The sequence below is a fragment of the Cuculus canorus genome, chromosome 1, assembly GCF_017976375.1.
Source record: "Cuculus canorus isolate bCucCan1 chromosome 1, bCucCan1.pri, whole genome shotgun sequence".
Lineage (NCBI taxonomy): Eukaryota > Metazoa > Chordata > Aves > Cuculiformes > Cuculidae > Cuculus > Cuculus canorus.
The window spans coordinates 186,513,319-186,522,705 of NC_071401.1; positions in this window are offsets into that span (position 1 = coordinate 186,513,319).

Here is a 9,387-nt window from a genome sequence, read left to right on the forward strand (position 1 = left end):
AGCTTTTTGACAGAACGGTAGACTTGGTTCTCTGTACCCTTAAAAGCATTGGGGGAATTGGGGTCTTTTTTAAAATTATTTCCTGTAGAAATTACCAGCATGTTACCAGGATGGGAAAAAATCTTGCAAAAAATCACTGAGTTAACGGTTCTGACTTCATTGCCTATCTTGGCATCTGTGGAGATATTGTTTGAGTGGACACCAGACTCAAGCTCACAGCTGAGGTGGGAAGTGATAGCTATGGAAGTCAGGGGTCTTAGCAGTAAAATTCAAGCCTGGTAAGCAAAGGTTTTGCCATATTTTACTGATGCCTCTTTTCCATTAACCTCTTGTAGGTGCAACTTCAAATATATGTAGGAACAGGTCATCGTAAGAGAAGCTCTGGCTTTTGTGAAAAGTTTGCATTATTAGAGTTTAAGTTGAACATTTCATAAGCTAAATATTTGTAGAAAATAATATTCCTATTTAGTTCAACACTTAATTATGTTTGGGCTGAATAAAATTTTTCAATTTTTTTCTTTTCCTTTAACAGCCTCCACCAGAATACCAAATAAAGGATAATTGAGTGGAAAATTCCCTGAAATAGTTTATTCTTCTATTTTTAGTCTTATTGGGAAAGAAACATTTCTAAAAAACAACATTTTAAGAGGTTTTTTGGCCAGAACCAAGCAAAACTCTTACTTCTTACAACTCATTTTTAAGGCTTTTCATGATTGTTTCATAGAATCATAAGGTTGGGAAAGACCTTAGAGATCATCAATTTGAGCCATACTGGTCTACTACTAAATCATGTCCCCAAGCACCTCATCTACCTGCCTTTTAAACACCTCCAGGGATGGTGATTCAACCACCTCCCTGGGCAGCCTGTTCCAGCACTTGATAACCCTTTCTGTGAAGAAATTTTTCCAATCTAAATTTCCCATAGTGCAGCTTGAGGCCATTCCCTCTTGTCCTATCACCTGTCACTTGGGAGAAGAGACCAACACTCACTTCTCTGCAATCTCCCTTCATGTAGGTGTAGAGAGCAATAAGGTCTCCCCTCAGCATCCTCTTCTCCATTTAGTTTAAATGCAGTGTACAGCTCACCTTGCTTGAGCATCTCTGCCTTCTTTTTCTACCTTTCCTTATTTCTTCCTTTCCTCTTCTTGCAGTTTCATCCCCCATAATTTTTCAATTTTTTATTTGCACTTTGTTCTTGACAAAAAGTTATTCATTTAGGACTTTCATCCATTGGAAATACAAATTGTTTTTTACTGCAAGATGGAATGGACTGGGAACTTTTGCTTAAGTTATTCTATGAAGGCCAGAAAATTATGTAGAGCAACAAATACCCTTTGTGAGCAATTTAATGCCAAAGCATAACATTTCATGTGTCTTCAATGCAGTTCTTCCTTTGTGCTAAAAAATAGAAGACATACATAGAGAGTGCAGAAACACAAACAGAAATAAATAAGAAGAAGCTGTAATTGTTCATTTCTTTGCTCCTCTGTGTTTTTTTTTTTTTTAGTGTGAGCAGAGGAGTGATAAAACTATGAGTGTATAAACTTGCAAAAGTCTGATGGCAGATCAGAGACCTGCAAGGAACATCTTAAATGATACACAGTCCAGGGAAAGGCTGGGCATAGCTGTCAGTAACAGACAAAAGTGGAAGCCAGGAAAGGAGGAATATGCATACCACTCTCCAGATGAAACTGGACAGCAGAGTGAATGAACAGCGAAGAAAGAATCAGCTGGAGGAAGGTGAGAGCTGAAGACACTGAAGAAGTGTGCAGTTAACCATGCTAATCAGTGAAAGGGAGCAAGTATCCAGCTGGTTCAAGGCATCCATGTGCCTCACCAGAACATCAGCCTATGACTGCTGTTGTCTTGGTCCCATAGTCTTTGATTATAAAGCCTCCCTCTCACTGTTGCTGTTGAACAACATGTGGAGTTCTTTGCCAAAGCATGTGTCATCTGGGAAAACTCCTCACCCTGGAATTGAAGAGAAAACTGCCCATAACTTGGACATGATGATGCACAGTTTGTACTGAGTGCTGCCTAGAACATAGTGACTGCCTGTACTCTGCATATCATACTGTCTAGATAAGACAAACAAACAGTTAAGCACATCAAACAATGCATGCTCAACAGAGAGATTCATAACAATACAATTAGTCTATTGTCTATAAGCAACAGTATTTCTTTGAGCAGTGGATCAGCACTGGAGGGTTCACTCAGAAAATAATATCAGTGACAACAAATTATTTTAATGATAATTCTCACTGTGATGTTTTGGTTTAGGCAATACTCCAGTTTGAGATCAGTCTTCCTAGGAGTATGCATATATATGCAGAGTCTTCCAAGGGGTCTGGAATTCTTTGATACCTTGAGCGGAAAAAAATCGTTAGACTCCGTAGGTTCAGATCTGATCCATTTCCTTCAGCTGAATGTCTAGTAGATTTGCTTCTGATTCTTCTGTTCTGTAGTCACAAACCCATTTGTTGCAAAGAAAGGCAAAGAGCAAGAACTTTATTCTTATTGTTCTCTATTACACAAAACCAAGTCACTATAAGAGGTGGTATGGTTCAGTGGATAATAGTTTGTCTTTTTTCTTTTTTGTGTGTGTAATTTGTGAGTACCTGAAAGTTGCTTGTTGTTAATCCTCATTTTTTTCTCAAATTTTATTTTTTTTTCAATACACGCTAGGGCATGCTACTCCCTGTCAGGATATTCATGTGTTATGTATTGTATGAATTTAAGGGGGTTCTTAGTAGCTTATGTGAAATAAAAGCATAGTCTCAAACCATTTCTCTTGACAGGTGCCTGCATTAAAAAAAAACTTCCATGATATTTGGCAGCTGGAGGTCAGTTATAAAAGCTTTATGGGAGAATGAATTTGAACTTTCTTTTCGGTCAGGGTCTGTGTACTTTGGTACATCAAAACAATGTAGTTTTCTGCTATTCTTGCTCGGAGATAATAAAAAGGCTTCGTTTTTTAGAACAACCAGACCTGTATCTTTAATAAACACTAACACCTTGAGATCAACCTACCCTTACAAGGCTTTTATCAACTAGGGCATTGAAATGATTAAAGTATGCAGTCAATTACTGCTAAGAAAAAAAGTTATCTAATAGTAACAGATTTATAAAGTGATTTAGAGAAATTAGGTTGCAGATGTCCATGCATTCTTGATGCTATCATGTTTTAATATGATTGTTAACAACATTAGGAACAATAAGGGAGGTTAAATCAGCATCAGTCTGTATGGCACTGGAATAGTTTGCCTTGAACAGCTATGCAGTGCTTCCTCCTCCATCCCTGATGCATTGTTAACCATTAGCCGACAGAGAAGTAAAAATAACAGAAATAGTTTCAGAATTAACTTTTACTTGAAGAAATTACCAGCCTTTGTTTGTGAGGAAGCTTTGTATGCTAATGCTTTCTTGGAAACCATTTTCAGGTCAGCACAAGGAACAGAAAGTCAAAGATCTTGCATTCCCTATTAGACACAAATTCTGTTTGAAAAGCCGTCAAAACAAACTCTCAGCCTAATCCATTTTCTTTTTGAGTCACTGTTTGCACTCAGTTTTTGCATAGTCCTGACTTTCATTTCCTCCAACTTTGGTTACAGCTCATCCCTCACTTAACAAGGAAGAGAATGAAATCACATGCCCAGTTTTTTTTAAGCTCTTTTAGCTGTATTGTAGTTTATTTTGTCTCCAGGACAAATACTGTGAGTAACTTGAGTACAGTCTGTGCAGGGTGGGGTGGGTTTTTTTCCAAATTCTGAAAAAAATGGGAGTGAAAAGACAAAATTGATCATTAAAAAGAATAGCTGATCTCCGTCTTGTCTACCCAGGAAAGCTGTAGACCATCAGCTAGAGTGCAGTAAATCAGAAGTATCTTTCCTGAGTACTAAAAAACCCCTAAATACACATTTGTAGATTGCATTATAAATAATCTCATTACTTTTCCCCATTTGAAGTTAAAATGGGCTTTTATTTGAAATGTATCAATTTTATCTTATAGAAAACCTATAATATAAAAAAGAATAAAATTGCATTTAATGACTGAATGAGATTCGGACTGCATGTATGTCCTGAGTATCTACAGCCTTCCAAAAACAGAGGTTAGATTAGGAGACAGTAATACTAACTTGAACAGCTGACATATATTGACAGCTTTTGTTAGGAGGGATAACAAAGAATGGGAATGCTGTAAAACACAGGATTTGCCTGGGGATAACAGAAATCACAAGGAGAATATGGACTATTTGTCAAAAAACTATGTGGCAATGGGAGGCACAGAACTGTTATAGTTCCATTCAGTACATCTACTTAAGAACATAATGAAATTGCAAAATGATGTAGGCATAGTTGAATTTTAAACCCTGCAGCACTGAAAGTGCCCTTGCATCCAACCCCTTTAAAGAGCATTTGATCTACTAGGAATAATACAGTGTCGAGAACCGTTTAGCCTATTAGAACTATATTTAGAACTATTAATGCAACTTACTTTAACCCTTAGACTTTGGATGAATAAGGTAGGAGCTCATTCTCTATATGTTGTCAGTGAACAGAGATGGACTGCTCTAAGGGGTCATGCAGATATGGCCAACATGACATCAGGTGCTTAATTGAATCACTTTGACCAATAGAGAATTTCCAGAAGGTAACTTGGATAGCGGGAACTTTTTCTTGGAAGTGTTTTTTTGTCTCTCTCCTCTCTCTCCCTTACTCTTCCTCCCTCTCTCTCTCTCCTATCTACTTTCATTAGTAAAGGGAAATAGTACAGCTCTGTTTCTGATTTACCCATCTTGGTTAAGTGCTTAAGTCAGATGAAATAACATCAGGTCCAGTCCCCTAACTTAGAGATCTAAAAGTAGGTGCTGAAAGTAAACAGTGTAAATTACCTGCCATACTAGCACATTATAAACATGAGCTCCTCATGTAGTAAGGAAATATCACTCTGTTATTGTCTTTGGCCATCTGCGCAAACAAGTCTTCATAAATATTCTTGATTAATGTATTTATCGCCTAGCTAAATTAGCAGCACTTTTTATGACTGGAATATTTCAGCCAGCAGCTGAGCTCTTTGTACTGTGTGTTCCTTTGTAACAGATAGTCTATCACTACATTATTGCATCAAACAAATCGGACACTCAGTTGTGCTGTAAATATAAACAGAATTAATACCAGCAACACAGATATTAAAAAGCTTTAAAACCAGACAGTGTAGTTATTAGCCATTGTCACACAACCCAGGAAGATGGTGGGATATGTGGCAATATGAATTTGTTTTCAACTATATGGAGCCCAGTCTACCCTTAGCCAATACTTCAGCGAGCTACTGTGGACACCACTTAGACAAGCAAATGTGAACAACATAGTTTCTTGAAATAATGAATTGGACATTTGAATCTGGGTGGTCAAATTTCAAATTTAGAAACACAATGCTGCCTAATTATCTATGAAGCCAGGTTGCAGCCAGTGACATGCCTTCAGAGGTCTACCACGATAACCAAGGTCAGAATCCAACATTACATAATATCCCATAAAAAAACCCAGAAGTACTAGGTTGGAAGCAATGCAAGAAAGAATGACAGTGTGCTGAGTTAAGTGATAAATTCATAAGATATTTTGTCCTTAATGAAAACATAGCTACTTTGTGAAATAGTAGGGAAAAAATGAAGCAATGCAAGGGGAAAAGGTTATATGTCCAGATTTTTGTGTGAGAAAGTATGTGTGGTATGTTCTCAGGGTGACTGCAAGAATTTAAGTGCATTTTTAGTTGTGTGGCTCCAATATCACAAGCTTGTTTTGCTTCACAAAAGCTATAAATCTGCTTCATCTAGTTAGGAATGTTTTTGACTCATTTACATAGAGCCCATGGCTAGAATTTATGCTTTTCTCCAAGTCATTCAAAAAAATTCCATCACTGTGGAGGTAGCATCAGAAAGAGGTTCTCTGCCATTCCTGACTGCAGCACCATGTGTGGTAGAGAGCTGCTGCTCTTCCCTGAAATCTCCTGAGCCAATCTTCTGAGAGATTTGTGACCGAGACTGGCATCAATGAAGATCTGATCACTGAAAAAGAGAAAACCTTCTAGCCTGGTAAGGTTTGCAATGAATACAGGTAGTTTAGGTAAGCATTTTATTTTTGTCACAAAACCTTATACTGAACGTAGCTCCAAGTTCTTGGCTTTATTGAGTTTCAGAGGTTTTTTTGAAGAATATCCAGAAGCTGAGCCTGAGACGTTACTGGGTTTGCCTGTACATTCTCTTCACTCTCATATTTTCCCATTAGTTACCCATCTCTGCATATCATGATGGCACTTCATCCACCCCGCATTGTCACATGTCATGACACTAGGGCCACAAAATTAGCCCTAGCATTTCCCTTGCAGCAGATACGTAATTGAGGTCAACTCTGAGCAAATTAATCTTCTGCCACTTCTGCCCTGCCTCACTACAGTATATGCATACACATCGATTTATCCTGTGCGTTGATAACGCTCTCTCCCTCTCTTCCATAATAAAATTTGTAGCAACAAAATTTGAAAGTTTGAAAAATCATGCGATTTTTTCATGCATTACATGATGCATACTGATGTGAAAATTGTGGGGAAAGCTTCAACATGAAAACAAAGCCTCGCTTTAACATGGCTATTTCACAACTGAAAAAATTGAGTTGCTATATTACATCTAGCTCCCCTGTGGGAGTTTGTTCTTCCTAGTGGCTTCCCCACAGATCTGATACACAATGCAAAAGTCCTAAGCAAGGAGACCGTCTACACAGAGCAGCTCACAGCCACCATAGAATAACTCAGCATGGGAAAATACTTTATTGAAATAAAAAAAAAATATTGACAATTCTATTTTGAAAATGAAATAATTGCTAAAATTATAAATAATTCCACAGGGTGGAGTCACTCTAGACAAACGCTTACACAGTTGTCCTTGCTATGGAAAATAATTTGGCCCTGCACAGGTAAGGCCACTATTGAGTCACAGATGAGAACCCACTGAACACCAAACTGCAGAAGCTAAAGGAGTCCAAGATACTCCTGTCAACCCCATCACCATTCCCAGGTTAATACAGGGTAAAAGTGAAGAGAGTGAGCTCTGGTAGGGCCCCATGCAACTGTTAACATTTTGATGAAAAAAAAAAATGGGGAAGGAGACCTTAAATAATTCACAGCATAGCTACTAAATGTATGCCACAACAATGCGGATTTTATGACTCCCATCTTGCACTTTCACCATCTAAGCAAGCTTCTTTGTTTAAAAAAATTAAAAAACATGTTACTTCAAGTATGTTTGTTGGTAGGCAAGCTTCTGTTTCACTCTGGTCAAATTCCAAAATGGATAATTACAGCCTGTCTGTTGAAAACTCCCACCATAATTTCATTTGGCTCTACTGTTCTAAACTACTGTGCAGAGTAACTGCACGCTAAAGAGCTTCCCTGTAAAAATGGGCAAAGCTATTACACATGCCAGCAAAAAGGCTCCCTGATCTGGAAAGCACTTCAGATTTTACCTGGGTGGAAGATGGAGTCACCAATAAAAGATGTGATATAAGCTGAAGCATGCGTGTACATATACACAAATGTATATTGAACTTACCAAATATACCTGCAATGCACGGTCTACATGAAAGCAATATTTTATGGAAAAAAAAATGGACTTTACCACAATAAACTATTTGTATTTTAATAGGGGGAGGGATCAGGAAAATACATGTTTTTCATTATTTTCTCATTGTTCTCTCCATAACAATTCATGGTCTATACTCTCTCCAGAAAACACCTATTCCACCCACATTTGCTCTGTATACCACCTATAAATTTCATACTCATCACACGTTTTCTCAAGAAATCGTCTGGACTAACCTTTGTTGATAGGTGTCACGATATTTCACAGTAAAATGCCACAGCATGCGCTGTAAATAGCAGTAAGACTAGGTTTTGCAGACATTTTTCTTCTTATACTAGACTCAGAATTCAGGCAAATGAAATGGCCTGAAGTTCACTGCTTCTGTATGGCTTAACAGGCTGAGCAAGTCAACTGGATATAAATATCCTCACTGCATTTATCAGGACAAGCAATTGAGCAATAAAGCAAATTTTGGTGGTAAGAAGGTACATCTTTGATGGCCTTTTGATACAGCACCAACTGCAGGAAAAGGGCTTCTCAATTTCTCAGCACAGTTCATCCTCAGGAACCTAAACAGGAAATCTCACCCTCGGATTTTACTCTTGGTTACCTGTTCCTTGGACGATATCTGTGCACTCTGTTCATACAATACAGCCATTCTCTTCCAGCTGATGAACTCTGGGTATATCTGTGTCCAACAGCTAAGTATTTTGATTGCAACACAAGCCTTTGAACTAAAACTCCAGAGGAATGTTGGCACAGGACTAACAATACCTAGCAATTAGCTTAAGTGCTCTCCCACTGAAATGTAATCACCCTCCACAAGAAACCAGCTGCTACTCAAAAGAGCAAAGAGAAGGTGATTTTAGCCAGAAATCACCTGGTAGGAGGTCTATGAACGCCTCTGTGGAGTGGACTACACAGGTGCCACATTTGCCCTCTGGTGAATAGGTGTGAATGATCCCCCCCAGCTCCTAGGCAATGGCCAACTGCACCAGGAGTCTGCTGGCCTCTCAGTAAGGATGTGGAACCTCTCACCACTTCCATTCTGAGTAAAAGCAGAGGGCACAGAAATATTGCACAAAACTTGTTCACTCATTTGCATTCTGCAAATCTCCTAAGCCCCTGAGCGTGTCAGTATTTCAGGGGGAAGCTGGGGCTCCCAGAAGCACTGCAGCTCTTGGAGCCGCTCTTAGCGGAGTCTGAGACTGGGAAGCAGATCTAGCACAGCACAGAAAGGAGAGGCTCAAAGAACGTTGGGTGTCCACGTCTGGATTACAAGATGGTGAGTAGTCAACTAGGTCACTCTGCTGCACTTTGTTGTGCTGCTTCCTTTCCCATACACTCAAAATTAATCCGAGGCTACGCTAGATACCGGGATGGAACATTATTACATCGTACTAGATGTTGGAAATGTACTGATACCTTCCTATATTGTCAGACAAAGTCTTTGGTGAGCAAAAGCTGTTGTAAGGGTTTTAGAGAACAAACTGACAGGTAGAGTACGATTTAACGTTACACCTCTTGGCAGTGATGCTTATATCAGAAACTCTCACATAAAAGGATCTCTCTGTGCTGCCTGAAGATGACGGTGCTTGGGCCATGCAAAAGACAATAGCAAAAAAATCCCAAATAAAACCAGTAATGAAAACCTCTTGCTTTTGACCTGGGATAGTTTCCCTGGTGATATATCTGAGAAGATGCTATTAGATGCAGAAAAGATCAAGTCAAACAATAAAAGGGACCCCTCCTT